Raw genomic sequence first — 16,769 nt, 5'->3', positions numbered from 1 at the left:
TTTATAGATGTGAACATGTTCTAATTTCTTTTGGGTAAATACCTAGGAATGGAATTTCTGGGTTATATTATTAATGTATGGTTAAATTTATAGTAATGGTGAACTCTTTTCTAAAGTGGCTGTACCATTTTTCATCCTCATTGTATTAGTTTGTTAGGGCTGCCGTAACAAAGTACCACAGACTAGGTGGCTTAAACAACAGAAATGTATTGTTTCACAATTCTGGAGGCTGGAAGTCCAAGACCAAGGTGTTGGCAGGGTTGGCTTCTGCTGTAGCTCCTTTCTCCATGGCTTGTAGGAGGCTGTCTTCTCCCTGTGACTTTACATGAACTGTGCATTCCCTCTGTGCATATTTGTGTCCTAATCGCCTCTTTGTATAAGGACACCACTCATATTGGATTAGAACCCAACCTAATGCCCTCATTTCAACTCAATCACCTTTTTAAAGGACCCATCTCCAAATACACTGAGTTGCGGGGAGTTAGGACTTCAGCATATGAATTTTAGGGAACACAGCACAGATACTAACACCCATCAACAAGGTCTGAGGGCTTTAGTCATCCTGCATCCTCACCACACTTGGGATCACAGTCCAGTCATTTTTTTTTTTTTTTGATTGCTTCAGCATTTCAAATTCTCCTAGACTTATTTATTTATTTATTTTTATGGCTGTATCTGCTGCATATCTAAGTTCTTAGGCTGGGGGTTAAATTGGAGCTGCAGCTGAGGCCTACACCACAGCCACAGCAAAGCCAGATCTGAACCGTATCTGCAGCTGTGCTGCAGCTTGTGGCAATGCTGGATCCTTAACACACTGAGGAAGGCCAGGGATTGAACCCACATTCTCACAGAGTCGTCAAGTGCTTAACTTGCTGAGCCATGAGGAGAACTCCTTTTAAAAATATATTTATGTATTATGTATGTATATATGTGTTATTTTTGGCCATGCCCTTGGCATGTGGAATTTCCCAGGCCAGAGACTGAACCTGCACTGCAGCAGTGACAACTATCAGATCCTCAACCCGCTGAGCCACCAGGGAATGCCAATCAGTCTTTAAAATTTTTGACATTCTGGGAGTTCCTGTTGTGGCTCAGTGGTTAACGAATCCCACTAGGAACCATGAGGTTTCAGGTTCGATCCCTGGCCTTGCTCAGTGGGTTAAAGGATTCAGCCTTGCTGTGAGCTGTGGTAAGGGTTGCAGATGAGGCTCAGATCTGGCATTGCTATGGCTCTGGTGTAGGCCGGCGGCTGCAGCTCAGATTGGACCCCTAGCCTGGGAACCTCCATATGCCGCAGGAGCAGCCCTAGAAAAAAAAAGAAAAAAGCAAAAAGACGAAAAAAAAATTTTTTTTTTGACATTCTGGTAGTTTGTAGAACTCGTTGTTTTCATGTGCCATTTTTTTTTTTTTTTTCCTTTTCAGCAAAGAAGAGCTTGGTCTCTGAGTTGGCTCAATCCCATTGCTGAGTAGGTCAAGGTCATCATGGTGACCAACCAATGTGCCAGCCTTCCAAAAGATTCTGTCACTGTATAGAGTCCTAGAAAGTATGGATGGCTCGGTGCAAAACTTTGACTAGTCCTTGCAAAATGACCTTTGTCTGACTGATATTCTGAGTTCTTCACTCATTCTTGGAAGTTAAACAGGAGTTGTGAAAACACTTGAGGTCAGATGCAGCCAGCACTTGGCAGGGGCTGATGGTTTCAGCTCTCTTAAGATAACCCTGAAGAGGGAGATGTGGCCAATGAGAGAGTCTAGAAAAATAAAATGAAGTCTAGAATTAAATAAAAGAAAGAAATATTTATGACATGAGTGAGAGCTGCTTTTTGGGGAGATAGGACAAGGTAATTCATTGACTTATTGGATTCATTATGATCAAAGTTGTTTAACCTGACACAAATGTCATTGAAGACAAAATGGGACATTTTCCTGGGACACTGGGCTTCAACCAAGCAGAATGAACTGATAAGTGACATGCTTCTTAATAATTACCCTCCCAAGTGATGGGGTATACAGGTATAGGTATAGCTATAATTCTGTCTGCCTATCTAGCTGTCCATCCATCCATCCATCCATCTGTCTATCAATGCTGATATAAGTAGATATATTTATAAATAGATGGATGACAGAGAGATAGATGGATATCTTTTGTAATGCAATCTGTTCTTTTCTGTTTGCACAAATGCTTCCATTTCAGATTCAAAGCACAATAATATTCATCCACTTCTTTACTTCCCATTTCCTTCTCTCCCATCCGCCCCTACACCCAAGCCCACAAAAGTGGCTCTGATAGATGTGGAGTGATATTACAATTGATTGGCCTGCCCCTGAGGGTGCATCCGTGTTTTGTCCTGAGTGGGGTGGCTGAAAGGGGGTCGGGTAATAGAATGACTTGGCCTACAAGACAGCTCCTCCTTGATGAACAATCAGACACAAATGTCAATAACAATTAGATTGTCTGTAAGCTCCAGTCACTTAGGGCTCCGGGAGCCTGTCCACAGGGCCTGGATTGAAACCCTCAGCCTTGTGAACTCCAAATCAGGTTTGGCATTGGGAATGAAAAGCCATCAGTAGTAATACTATTACGAGGCTGTTGGTCGAAGAAGTGCAAAGGGCTTGGAACCGAGCGCCGGCTCTTGTGTGTCGCAGGGCAAAGAATGATGGTGTGGGAGCAAGGAGATGAGAGGGTAGGCAAACTAGGAGCTGGGGGTACTGAGGGGCACCTGGAAATGAATGGGCAAGGAGCCATCTGCTTACAAGCATAGACTTCAGTCCTGGCCCTACCATTTGTAAGTCGTGTGACCTTGGACCCTTGTAGTCCTTGCCTCAGTTTTCCCATAGTAAAATAGGGTTGTACTAGAACCTAAAAGAAGGTAGCATTATCTTACAGGGTTGTGCTAAGTAATCATCATAATGAATGATTATTATTATTGGCAGAGCCACAGGTGGTCAATAAATTTAGCTTCCGAGTGTCTGGCATGGGACTGTTTTATGTGTCATGGGTCATTTACTCTCCACCATGGCCCATTTTGAAGTGGAGCAGATATAATCATAGATGTCAAGCACTTAACTCAGTGCCTGGCATTTAATAAATCATGATTATCTTTACAAAACCTCTCCCTTGGGTGATGTGGGGGCCACTAAGAAAAGCAAAAACCAGAAAGAAGTGCTGCCCAGAATATGAAAAACTCCCATTTTTTTAACCCCTAATGGAGAGAGGGAGTGGGGGGCGGCGGGGGCTCAAGCAAGAGGGAGAGAGAAACAGAGTGGACCCTGAAGGAAGAGGTTCTGCGCTAGTATCTGCATCTTGTCCTCGTGAACCAGTCCCTGTGTGTTTGAAGGAGAATACTTGGGAGTGGGGAGCACGGGGGAAACAGGATTCAAAGACAAGAACCCCTTCCCTGTCAAAGGAAGAGATGGGAGGATGAAAAGAGCCCTCCCAGGCTCTCTGACCTGGATGTGGAGTGCTGAGCAATGGATTCCCCTCTGGCATTTGCTTAGCAGGGAGTCTCCCTAGCTGACTTTGAATGACTTTGACTCCAATGGCAAATCTGCTTGTTTTCTCCAGCTTGCTCTGCTCTTCCTCTAAGCTCATTTCTTGGCCAGCTCTTCCACTAGTTCCTTCTCACTCACCCATTTCTTTCCCAACTCAAACACTCTATACCTTCTAGATTGCCCTGCTGACCGTCCCATCACCAAGGAAGGTGGAGTCTAAGGATGGACAGGCTTTGGTTCAAATTCTGGCTGCATTGCTTGTTACCTGTGTGAAGTGGGACCAGTGGCTTTGCCTCGTGAAGGCAAACTCATCTTTGACAGATGAATTTTCTCATCTGTCAAAAGGAGGAAATTGTACATTTCTTGTAGAGTTGTAGGGCTTCCAGGGGCTCCTGTTACAGATGTCTGTTGCTGTATAACAAACCACCCTGAATCTCAGTGGGTTAAAAGAGGGGGTTATATTATTTTTTTCATACATCTGCAACTTGGATAGGGCTCAATGGGGACAGACTCTATGTTCCACTTGGTGACAGCTGGAGCAGTCCCCCAGCTGGAATGCTGGGTATTGTAATCATCTGGAGGCTTGCCCACTCTTGTGTCTGGTGATTGGTGAGGCCTCTGTTGGGTCAGACAGCCAGAACACCTACATGTGGCCTCTCCATGTGGCTACTTGGCTTCCTTACAAGATGGTGGCTGGTTTCCAAGGATGAGCATCCCGAGAGAGAGAGAGACAGCCAGGTGGAAGAAACACTTCTTGCCTTTTCTGACCTTGTTTGAATGCCACCTTTTGCTCATCAGGGAAATCACCAAATTCCGCCCAGTTTCAAGGGGAACAGAAGGACTGCATTGGTTGATGGGGGAGTGGCAGGGTTCTAGAAAGGCCTACGGAACTGGCAATATGTCACAGCCATTTTTGGGGAAATCCATTGTGCCACAGTTAATATACATACAGCTCTTTAATAGGACCTGGCACACAGGAAGTTGATGGTATCTCAAGTTCAAGCTCTTTCTGCAATCTGAAATTGTAGGATCCCACAGGGCTGAGATCTTATAATTCTCTGTTCCCCTGAACTGTGCAAGACCCAGAGGGGATATTTGGCAAGTGTTTGTTGAATGATTAATGCATGATTTTCAATACTTCAGCTTAGTGGTTCTCAAAACTGGCTGCTGACCAAAATCACTGAGGAGATTGGTTAAAATTATCCCTAACTTCTGCTCGTGACCTACTGAATCAGGATCTTTGAGGCTAGAGTCTGGGGACAAGCGTTTTTAAATGACTTCCTTCAGTGGCTGAGATGTGTCAGTGTAGGGACCAGCATTTTCAAACCACTGGTTTAACTTGGGAGAATCCGAGATTCCTAATGTGAAAGATCTGGCCCATTTTACAGAGGGGCAAACTGATGCTCTGAGGATGGAAGGACTTTGCCAAAGGCACACAGTGAATTGGACTCCCTTCTGAGAAGCAGCGGTATAAGGACTCCAGGCACTGTGGCTAGTTGGTGAAGGTAAAATTTTGGGGTCAGAAGTTTGGTGGTAGTGGGGAGAAAGCTTTAGGGGCTGTTTAAGTTGGCAATTCTCTGATTTATTTGCTTCCCTCCCTTTGATTCTCTTGCCACATTTGAGTCGCATATGCAGTTAATTCACCTCCTACTTTTCTTTAAATGCACTTTTTTCCATAAATGAATGTAACTCCCTCCTGACTAATAATAGCCACAAAAGTAGGGGCGGGTCGACCTAGTTCCAGGCTTGTTCTAACACATATAGAAATGTGTACCTCACTACTTAAACAAACAAAAGTTTTGACTGTGTAACACAAAATCATCTTGTACAGTGAGTGGTATGTGTCTCAGGCAGCATTGGCTACATACGTAGTGGGCTCAGCGGAAAATGAAAACGTGGGGCCTCTCCTTCAAAAACTGTTAAGAAATTCAAGACAGCAACAGTGGAGCATTAAACCAAGCTCAGGGTCCTTCTGAGTGCGGGATAGTCAACAGCCCATGAGGCTGGGCTCAGTTCAGACTCTGGGATACACTGTTTCAAACAGGACCAATTGAGAGTTCCTGCAGTGGCACAGTAGGTTAATGATCCGGCTTGTCTCTGGCATTGCTGGTTCCATCCCCAGCTTGGCGCAGTGGGTTAAGGACCCAGTGTTGCCACAGCTGTGGCGTCCTAGGTCACAGATACGGCTCGGGTTCGATCCCTAGCCTGGGAACTTCCAGATGCTGTGGCTGAAAAAGGAAAAAATAAATAAATAGGGCCAATCAGCCAACTCAGCTCAGGTTCCTGGGGCAAAGGACATTGGGAATTGGCTCCTCCCCAACACCGAAGGGACACCTAGAACTCAAAAGGCTGGATGTGAAGTCTGGGGTCTTCATGGTGCCAAGAGAACACAAGGCCTCCCTGAACCTGTAGCCTAGGAATCCTAAACCAAGGCGAGCCAGGAGATATGTTCCAGAGACAGTTAGAGGGACCAGCAGGAGGAATATGAGAGGGATGTCCTCCAAAGCGGGAATGGGAGTGATGTGTTTCTGTTTGTTTGGTGATGAGTTCTGTGTGGTCAATACTCACGTGCGGGGATACATATTTTCCTTCCATTGTCATGGAAGAAGGAGATATACAGAGAACCAGGGGAACAGAGACGGGTAAGGGAGGCAGGCAAAATAGGATGGATCCAAAAAAAATTGAAAAAAGTTAATATGGATTTATAGAACCCTCAAAGTAGTTTCAACATCCTTTTTGGCTTGGCTGCTGTGTTACCTTCAGGAGGTTGCCAATATCTATGAAAAACTCGTGCTCTTGGCTCCGGGGATCAAAATACTGGGCGGATGTAGTGCTTAGAGCAAATGTCAGGGGACCTTGTACGTTCCTTGGGTTTCGCATTAGAAGCCATCAGCAATGATTTCAGTAGTGTTGCTGTTTCAAGCGGGTTGGTATTTCACGCTCGTTTTTAAATAGAGTCAGCCAAGCCCAGAGCCCCCAAAACACCCCTTGTGGGGCCAGCTCTCTCTCGGAAAAGCCGTGAGGTCGGCGGCAATTGTTTCTGCTGCTTGGCATGAAACCAGTTAAAGCCGTTTTCAATTCACTGTGGAGAGTCTGTAGGAAAATCATGTTTTGTTGTAACGGACACTAGCTCTTAAAAAAAAAAAAAAAAAAAAAAGGCTTTGTCTTCAAATTTTTTTTCTTGTGCTCCTAGTATTGAACTGAAACAAGTAACATGTAAAACTGCTATTTAACAAAGAGTCAAGCTCTCCTGCCCAATGAGAAGGGGGTGGAACATCTTCAGAAATAGTGCCATCCATTTGCTGCCCCATGGGGGACAGTTATGGTGTCCCAGCACCATCCCAGGTGTTTTGGAGAGGTTATCTAATTCCATTCTCAACATCAGGAGGTAGGCATGCTATTTCTCATTCACAGAGGCTGAAACTGAGGTTCTGATGGGTGGGGTGACTTCCCCAAATTGCACAGTGTGGAGGTGCTGGAATGGAGATTTGAATCCTGCTGGTCCAACTTTTGAACCCTGTGATGATCAGGGACGTTTTCATACTCTTAGCCAAGACATATCACTCTCATTAATGAACTTACTCCTTTGACGAATATTTATTGAACACCTACTACATGCTGGGCACTGTCTTAGGTGCTCTTGATGCCAAGGGGAGCAAACCCAAATCCATCTTTCATGGCTCCCTAGAAAACCTCATTTTTCTTATGCCCCTTCCCAGGGATGGTGCTCTACAAGTTCCCTTGGAAACAAATCCCCTTTCTGCTTTCCTCTGGGGTAGCTGTTGTGCATCAGGCTTTAGCTGTGTATTGGTTTATTTGCCTCTCCTCATCAAATGATGAAGCCCAAGAGAATGAAGGCTGTACCCCACTCTTTTGGCAAATGCATATTTCGAACTCCAAATAAACATGGGGCTCTGGATCCTGTGGCCAATCATTGTATTCCAACCCTGGCCACAGTGATTGGTCCAGGTAGGAGCATGTGACTCAGGCTTGGCCAACCAAATTACTTCCCTAGGATTTTTTTCCAATGGAGCCGGTAGGGAAGAATTTGTTGTTCATTCAGCTGTGGCTATAATTTCAGCTTCCAGGTGGGAGCTGACTCTGAAACAAAGCAGAGACAGAGGACCGTGAGTTCTGAGTCCTTGATTCTGGGCATCCCTAAGGCCAGTTTCCTGCATGTTCTTTCCAGGGTTTGATAGGTGAATCACTACCCTTCCCCCCACTTTGATTAATATCATTGGAGGTGACTTTCTATCATTTATATCCAGAGTCCTGATGAGCACATCCTAGGTAACCATCATGACAGCTACATAGGAAAGAACTGAGTAGTGCTAAAGCCATTTATATAGGCAGGTATTGATTGGGGTATCAGGCCAGACTTAGGTGGGCATGTGGTTGTGTAGGAGTGCCAGTAGTGGCCAGAGGTGGTGGCAGCCAGGGACTGAATATCACAGTAGTCAAGAGTCTGGGCTTTTAGAGACTAAAAGTCTTGGGTTCAAAATCCAGCTCCTGTCCCAGACTAGCTGTATAACATTGGCAAGGTACTTAACCTCCTGAGCCCATTACTATGAATTTGCTGAGATAATGGAAAGATTGCTACATGGGCCACTGGAGCCAGAAAGTGTCTGAAAGATCCATGTGTTATCCTTTGTGCAGGAAACTTACTCCATCCCCTTTCACTTTATGCTTGTTTGTTTGTTTTTGCCTTTTTAGGGCCATACCCGCAGTATGTGGAGGTACCCAGGCTAGAAATCGAATCAGAGCTGTAGCTGCTGGCCTACACCACAGCCACAGCAATACCAGATCCAAGCCGTGTCTGTGACCTACACCACAACTCACTGAAACACCAGATCCCCAACTCACTGAGGTCAGGGATCAAACCTGCGTCCTCATGGATGCTAGTCAGATTTGTTTCCGATGAGCCACCATGGGAACTCCCCTTTACATGTTTCATGAGCAACATGGATCGAGAGTCCTCTCCATGCATAAGGCACCAGGGACACAGCATCAAATAAAGTAGACAACATCCCTGATCTTTTGGAGCTTATGCTTACACTTGACGGGTGGACCCACAGATAACACTACCCTAAGGCAGGAGTGTTCTGGGTGCTATGGGTACACATGTGAGGGAACTGGGCATTCCAGAAAGGCTGCCAAGGGAAAACCATATGAAAGTGGAGAAATGGACAATGTGGAGAAAAGGCCAGGGAAAAAGAGACTTGAGGGATGAAGGGGAAGAGGGTGCTCCTGGTGGGGAAGACAGCAGAGGCAAAGGCTTAGAAGTGAAACTCAGCAGGGCCCCTTTCAGGAAAGCACATTTCACATGGTGGGAGTCAGAAGTAGGCATGATCATAAATGGGGCGGGAGAAGTAAGTGGGAATGATGATGCTGAGTCTGGGATCTTATATTTAAGATGTTAGGTCTTCATCTCTAGGGCCATGGGGACACTTTGAAGAGCTTAGGCAAGACCCTTCCAGAAGTCCTCTGGAGGTTGGAGAAGAGGAGAAATCAGACCAGAATCCTGGATCCAAGATGGAAAATTCTCAGAAAGTCCAACCTCCCATTTTCCAGATGGACAGACTGAGTTCCCGAGAGGAAAAGGGACTAGCCCAAAGTCTCAAAGCTGGGGAGCAAAGGTGCTGGAACCAGATTCCAGGTCTGCATTGGAACCAGTGGGTTTTTTTTTTTTTTTTTCTTTCCCTCCCTCTGAGTTCTTTCACTCCAAGCCCCCACCTGGGCCAAATCCGGCCCCTTGTAGTTCTTCTGAACTCGGCAAAAGCTTCAATTCCTCACGTACACACAGCCACGCTGTCTCAGGAAGCTCGCAATAAATTTTTTTTTTCAGGCAACGCCTTGCTCCCATCCCTGCAAAACAATGTATTTATTATTGCTAAGCCTTTTCCATCTTTGAGGAGAAAATGCATACCACATGACTCCCCAAAGCCGAGCCGTCCCGGTTTACAAATACAGTACGTTAATAGCTTTGTAAACATTTATTCAGGATGACAGCTGAGGGAAACATGTGGCATTAATTAAAAGGCTCAGCAACTCAGCCTATTAAGAGGGAGGTTAAATCTGAATTAGTTGGCTTTGCTGAGAAAGAGGTTCTGGGGGAGCAAAACTTTGCTCTTACATGTTCAGACTCTGCGGACGAGGGGTGTGCTGGGGTCCATGGGGGGCTTGGTTCTGAGGGAGGAGGCCTGTGTCTTGGCAAGATGGTTGCTAAATTTCGAGGCTGCAAAACTGTCAGGCTTGGTCTCCCCAGAGGTCCCTCCCCTGGGTCCTGTAACTTGCCATGGCTTTGGATGGTGGGAGCATGAAGCCACAGGGCCCCAGGAGTGGCATCAAGGGAGCAGAACCAGCTTCCCTAAGACTGCTGTCTTGTGCAGGGGATGGCTTTCGGGGTTGGGAGTTGCCTCCTCCTCTGATTTGCTTGCTCAGTACAGAGTTCCTGCATCACAGCATCCTGGACTGTCTTTGCCTCATGGTACCCATGTAGACCGGGTGCTCCATGAGCACCAGTAGACCGGGTGCTCCATGAGCCCAGAAGCCCGCTCTGTTCCCAGCTTTCCCCTTTTCCAGCAAGGCTTGGTTTAAAGTAGATGCCCAAGGGATGATTTCCTCTCAGCCTCAAGTTCATGAATGGTTGCTGTTTGAAGTTATCCCCAAATGGTTGGAGATCTGCACACAGAGATGTCCCAATAGCACTGAAGGGATGTGACATTTGACTGGAGCCCAGCATATAGGAAGGGCTTAATAAATGTTGCTTGTTCCTGTGAACCAGCACATCTGGGAGGCTGCTTCCAAGGAGGGAGGGGGCCGTGGAGGTCAGGCCAGTGAGAATGTGAGCTTTGCGGCTAAACTCATGGCTTTCAATCCCAGCTCCCTGCTGCCTGCTGTTTGACCTGGGGCAGGTGTCTTAACCTCTCAGAGCCTCTGACTCCTCCTCTAGGATCATAAAAGCATCTCCTTCTTTGCCTTCTCATGAGGCCTAAGAATTAAAGCATGAAAAGCCCTTAGCTCCTGGCATTGAATTTGTCCCCAAACAATGGTGGCTGTTACTCTCAGGCCTGTGTTTTTCTTCTTTCTTCTTGGTGGAGGATATAAGGCAGAAGAGCCTTCCCTTTCAGTTCAGCCACTTGTCTCTCAGTGATCACAATGATTGTTAGCATCCTTTGTAATTATTGCCAACATATGTAGAAACTGCTCAGGTTCAATCTTCACTCTGCCACTTAATGGCTTAATCTCTTTGAGCATTACTTTCTGTCAAATGGGTCGATAACAGTACCTACTTCATGGTGTTGTGAGGATTAAATAGACTACATATAAAAAGTGCTTAGAAGTAGGCCTTTGGGGAGTATTAGTTATGATGACATTATTGTTATTATTATCAATGGTTGAAGAAATCCTTATCACTCTGCTTAGTCCGTAGCACAACTCTGTGACGTCGTCAGATCATGGTAAGCATCTGGCAAAAGAGGACACCGAGGCTTGGATCCAGACACTTGTCCCAGATATGAGGCCGGTGAGAAGCTATGCTGAGACTTCTGCCTCCCAGCACGTCCCAGAGGGCTTGGTGTTTCTGTCCTGAGTCCTGACCTGCTGTCCTCAGCTGGCCCCGGACCCTGGAAGCAGACTCGGGAATAAGGTAAGGGTGACCTGTTACTCAGAGTGGAGACCCAGTGGGTCTGTACTGCACCTCGCTTTACCACGCAGCTTCTTCCTCATTCTCTTCCCGGCCTGGAGAATAACTTCTCGTGGACTTGGGAAGCAGCCATAGAAACTTGGACCACATCTTGGTTACAGTGTGATGTCACAGGTGACAAGGGCGGCTGGAGTCAGTCTAATATGTTGGAGAGCGGAGCTGCCATCAGGGAGCTGGGGCTGTGTTAGTTCCACCATGGGAATGCTGTCCTAAACATGGTGAGTTACTTCACACCTCTCGTCCTCCTTCCCCGCTTTGATGTAATGACCAGTGATGTCAGAACCAACCGACTTGAAAAGTCTCTTCTGGTTTTCCTCAATAGCCATTATGATTGGGGGCCTACCATATGGCAGACACTTTACTGCCTCCTTGGCATGTATCACTTTTAATCCTCTTGATCCAACATTGAGGCTGAAACAGAAGCCGTGTTAGCCCACCCAACTGGGTCAGGGGCTCCCTAGGAATGTCAGAGCAGGCAGGGAATCACAAAAAGGGAGCAGTTTGTTCCAACCTGTACCGAGACACTAACTGGCCATTCTACTGGGGCTAAGGACTTTTGAGATAGTATTTGCTGAGTGGACTTTGTTGTACAAATCATGCCCGATATTGGGGTGACACATAATTTGTCTATGAAAGGGGGCATCATCAACAGTTCTGTAGAAATAATAAGTGAAAACCAGGACCATCCTGAGGAATCCAGGGCATCTGTTCCATCTACCCACGAGGCACCACTTACAATTTTTAACTGATGAGAGAAGAGTCTTCCCAGAATTTTACAAAAGTACTGAAATATTGTATTTATTTTTATTTTCTATTTTTTTCACTCCCATATTTTAAATTTATCTCATCCATACCTAATTCAAAAGTGATTTTTCATTTTAATGATCTATTATAGTTGATTTACAAAGTTGTGCCAATTTCTGCTATACAGCAAAGTGACCCAGTCATACATATATAAATATTCCCTCTCTTATATTATCTTCCATCATGGTCTGTCTCAGGAAAGTGGATGTAGTTCCCCGTGCTGTACAGTAGGACCTCAATGCTTATCCATTCTAAATGTCATAGTTTGCAACTACTAACCCCAAACTCCCTGTTCATCCTAATCCCTGACCCCTGCCCCTTGGCAACCATGAGTCTGTTCTCTATGTCTGCGAGTCTCTTTTCTGTAAATAGGATGATTTGCGCCATATTTTAGATTCCACATGGAAGTGAAATCATATGGTATTTGTCTTTCTCTTTCTGACTTACTTCACCTAGTATGAGAGAATGTCTAGTTGCCTCTGTGTTGCTGCAGATGGCATTATTTCATTCTTTTTTGTGGCTGACTAGTATTCCAATACTATTCCATTACATATATATCACATCTTCTTAATCCATTTATCTGTCGATGGACATTTAAGTTGTTTCCATGTCTTGGCTATTGTGAATAGTGCTGCAGTGAACACAGGGGTGCATATACCTTTTTGAATTATAGTTTTGTCTGGATATATGCCCAGGAGTGGGATTGCTAGATCATATGGAAGCTCTACATTTAGTATTCTGAGGAACTTCTTTACCGTTTTCCATAGTGATTTTACCAATTTACATTCCCACCAATGTGTAGGAGGGTTTCCTTTTCTCCACACTCTCTCCAGAATTTGTTATTTGTAGACTTACTAGTGATGGCCATTCTGACTGGTGTGGGATGGTACCTCATTGTAGTCTGATTTGCATTTATTTCATAGTTAGTGATGTTGAGCTTTTTTTCATGTGCCTACTAGCCATCCGTATGTCTTCTTTGGAGAAATGTCTATTTAGGTCAAGAATGATTTTTAAAGGAACTTAATTTCCTTGTTTCCATGATATTCAACTTAGTTTTCATTGGAACGACAATTCTCCTTTTGCATGGATATACAATTTTACATGGCATATTATTAAGTCACATGATGATGACCATTGTGTGTACAGCTGGCATTGATAGATTTGGAAATGAACCTGACAACTCTTGGTGAGCACACAGTTGGTGGAGGCTGGTTTGAATGAGATGCCATGGAGGACTCTCCCAGTTCAAGAGTTGAGGATGTTGAAAACAACTGTCAGGATTCCCTGGAGGAAAATCTGCGAAGTGGATTAAGAAGAGGTTGGCTAAGGAGTTCCCTGGTGGTCTAGCAGTTAGAATTCAGCGCTCTCACCACTGTGGCCTGGGTTCAAGCCCTGTCTTGGAACTGAGTTTGTTTTTTTTTTTGCTTTTTAGGGCTGCACCCACGGCATATGGAGGTTCCCAGTCTAGGGGTCAAATTGGTCAGAGCTACAGCTGCTGGCCTACGTCACAGTCATTGCAATGCCAGATCTAAGCTGTATCTTCGACCAACACAACAGCTCACAGCAAAGCTGGATCCTTAATCCACTGAGCAAGGCCAGGGATTGAACCTGAAACCTCATGGTTCCTAGTCAGATTCATTTCCTCTGTGCACAATGGGAACTCCAGGGAACTGAGATTCTCTGTCATGCCACTGCATGCCACAGCCTAGCTGATAGGGCAGGGGGCGGGAGTGGGGGAGATTGGCTAAGAGAGTGTCAATCACCTGATGATCCTGATTTTGCAGGTGAGGAAACCAAAACACAGACAGGAGAAGTACCTTCAAGTTCACAGAGCCAGCAGGTGAACCTGGGGGAGTCTTGCATCCCCTGTGCTTCTCATGGGAATTCACAAGGCCCATTAGCCCTTTTAGGACCCCAGTGTGTTCTGCAGGAAAGAATCCTGTTTGAGTCTGTTCAATTTGAGCTTTGTCAAACTTATTTCATTATGACTCTCCATAAACCCACCTCACCGTTAAGAACAAATAAAATCTTCTCTCACAGAGATCCCCTAGGAAACCATTTCGTAAAACCACCATGGAAATCACTTGGGGAAACCATGGACTTGCAGATCTTCCCATACTTTCAAGTGCATACAGATCTCCTGGAGATCTTGTTAAAATGCAAACTCTGCTTCGATTGGTTGGAGATGGAGCCTGAGAGTCTTCATTTCTCAAATGCTCCCAGATGATGTCAAAACTGCCAGTCCATGGGCCACTCTCTGAGTAGCAAGAGTCTACCCCAGCCTGGTTCACTGGGTTAAAGGATCTGGCATTGCTGCAGCTGTGGTGTGAGTTGCAACTGTGGCTTGGATTCAGTACTTGGCCTGGGAGTTTCCATATTCCACAGGTGCAGCCGTAAAATGAAAATAAAATAAAATAAAGAATCTAGATCCATGCTGTCCTGTAGAAATATGTGAGCATACATGCATTTAAAAATTTCTAGTAGAGGAGTTCCTGTTGTGTCTCAACAGGTTAAGAACCTGACCAGTATCCATGAGGATGTGGGCTTGAACCCTGGCCTCACTCAGTGGGTTAAGGATCCGGCTTTACCAAGAGCTGCAGTGTAGGTTGCAGCCATGGCTTGGATCCCAAGTTGCTGTGGCTGTGGCTGTGGCGATGGCTGGTAGCTGCAGCTCTGATTCGACCCCTAGCCTGGGAACTTCTATGTGCTGCTGGAGAGGCCCTGAAAAAAAATTTTTTTTTCTAGTAGATACAATAGCAGAGTAAAAAGAGATAGATGGCCTTTATTTTAATATATCCTGTTTCACTCAATGTAACAAAAATACCATGTCAATATAAATATATAAAAGAAGCATAGAAAGATAAAATATATAGATAAAAAAGTAGAAGAGACGTTTTACACTTTACAAAAATGTACTAAGTTTTGAAAATCTGGTGTGTCTTTTACCCTTGTGTATATCCGTTGGGACCAGCTGCATGGCTGGTGACGACCAAAATGAGTAGCAAGAGTCAGCTCCACTCCAGAACACAGGTTCTAGTCTAGGCATCTCTTTTGTAAGTCTGACTCTGCCACTTCTTTTCTGTGACATTGGAGGAGATTCTTTAGTTCCCATAAATCTCAGTTTCTTCATCCATAAAATGAGACAAAACTCAAAGTCACGGCACCTGGCCAGGTGATACTTCCTGGAGCCATCAAGAAAGACCCCCAAGTCTGAGACACAGCATACCACAGATCTCTTAAGGAAGACAGTGAACACTTCTGAAGACTCTTCAGGCTTTTTCTGACAATGTCATTGTACACTCCCTTCCCCCTTGGATCAAAGTAAAGAGGGGCTCACCCGAATTCCCCTTTGTTGGTTCTCTGTTACGTGGTTTTGCTTGATTCTTGGAGTATGTGGTTTCCTGTTGGCTGACTGGCTGCAGGGAGGGCGAGGAAGGGGATAGGGGGCTGGTGGGGGGAAAAGAGCAGGGTGAAAAGGCAGCCCAGCTTCTCCAGCACTAACAGTTTGTTGCAAGTACATCCAATAACAAAGGGCCAAGTTCTGGTCCCCTTCTGGCCTTTCAGGTATAGATAATAAACATTAGGCAAATGCAAGGGCAGAGGAACTGGTGAAGGGAGGACAAGGCCAACCCATTGCAGGAGAATAACTGAGACTAATGGGCTGTAGGGTCTGAAGGGCTGCCTTTATCAACCCTCCCTTGCCTTTCTTTTCTTTCCTTATTTATTTATTTATTTATTTATTTATTTATTTATTTATTTATTTATTTATTTTCCTGTTGCAGGAAGGAGGAGGTTGCTTTTATTTATTGATTCTATGTGTCTAGGCATTTCTATGGGTCCTCATTGTAGGCACTTCATAGTCCTGGCACTGTGTCCCCTCCATCCCAACATGCCTCCAGCATCCCATGGTTACTCGCAGAAGAGGCTTACAATTTATTTATTATTATTATTTTTTTTTGCTTTTTTTTAGGGCCATACCTGTGGCATATGGAGGTTCCCAGGTTAGGGGTCTAATCAGAGCTGTAGCTGCTGGCCTTCACGAGAGCCACAGCAATGCGGGATCCGAGCCACATCTGGCAACTACACCACAGCTCATGGCAATGCCGGATCCTTAACCCACTGAGCAGGGCCAGGGATTGAACCCGCATTCTCATGGATCCTAGTTGGGTTCATTTACTGCTGAGCCATGAAGGGACCTCTGAAGCTTACATTTTAGAAGTCCGCATCTGTTCTCCAAAGAGAACAGGGTTGCTCTTCAAAGCTTTGCTTCCTTTCTGCACCAGATCTCCCAGGTGTTCTAGATTCTTTCTGTAGCTGGAATCTCAGAGCAGTGCGGGGAGGGGGGAGGGATGCAGATGTCTCCTGGCACTGGGGTGGACCAGGTCCCACCCATCACATATTCCTGCTGGGTCTGTAGCAGATATGGGGATGCAACCTTAAAAAAAAAAAATTCCAAAAGCAAAGGAAGACTGCTACTCCTAGACAGTTCATTGGGTTGGCAAAATGGCAGAGTCAGTTTTCCTTCCATTTTCTCCTCTTAGGTCAAGCTTTTCCAACCACTCCCACAGCACATTCACGTGTTGACTCTCTGTTTTCCCAAGTCCTTGATGCTAAAGAGGAAGGGTCATGTCGAAGGAAACGTTTATTTTTATTTTTCATTAAAGCATAGTTGGTTTACTGTGTTGTGCCAATTTCTGCTGTAGAGCAAAGTGACTCAGTCATACATATATATGTATACATTCTTTTTCTCATATTATCTTCCATTATG

At 45.3% G+C, this 16,769-nt stretch overlaps 1 long non-coding RNA gene across 6 annotated transcripts in view; it reads left to right on the top strand.

The window, feature by feature from the left end:
• The window catches only part of LOC110256790, a 471,534-nt gene that overhangs the window by 46,779 nt on the left and 407,986 nt on the right, over positions 1-16,769 (top strand). For all 6 annotated transcript variants that reach the window (XR_002338779.1, XR_002338781.1, XR_002338778.1 and 3 more), the window contains exon 2: positions 10,918-11,140. This is a non-coding gene — a long non-coding RNA (uncharacterized LOC110256790). The remainder of the gene's footprint in view (positions 1-10,917; positions 11,141-16,769) is intronic.

This window comes from Sus scrofa, chromosome 14 (genome assembly GCF_000003025.6).
Source record: "Sus scrofa isolate TJ Tabasco breed Duroc chromosome 14, Sscrofa11.1, whole genome shotgun sequence".
In the NCBI taxonomy this organism is placed as follows: Eukaryota; Metazoa; Chordata; class Mammalia; order Artiodactyla; family Suidae; genus Sus; species Sus scrofa.
Note: the sequence above shows the minus strand (reverse complement) of the source record. Positions and strands in the feature narration are given on the sequence as shown.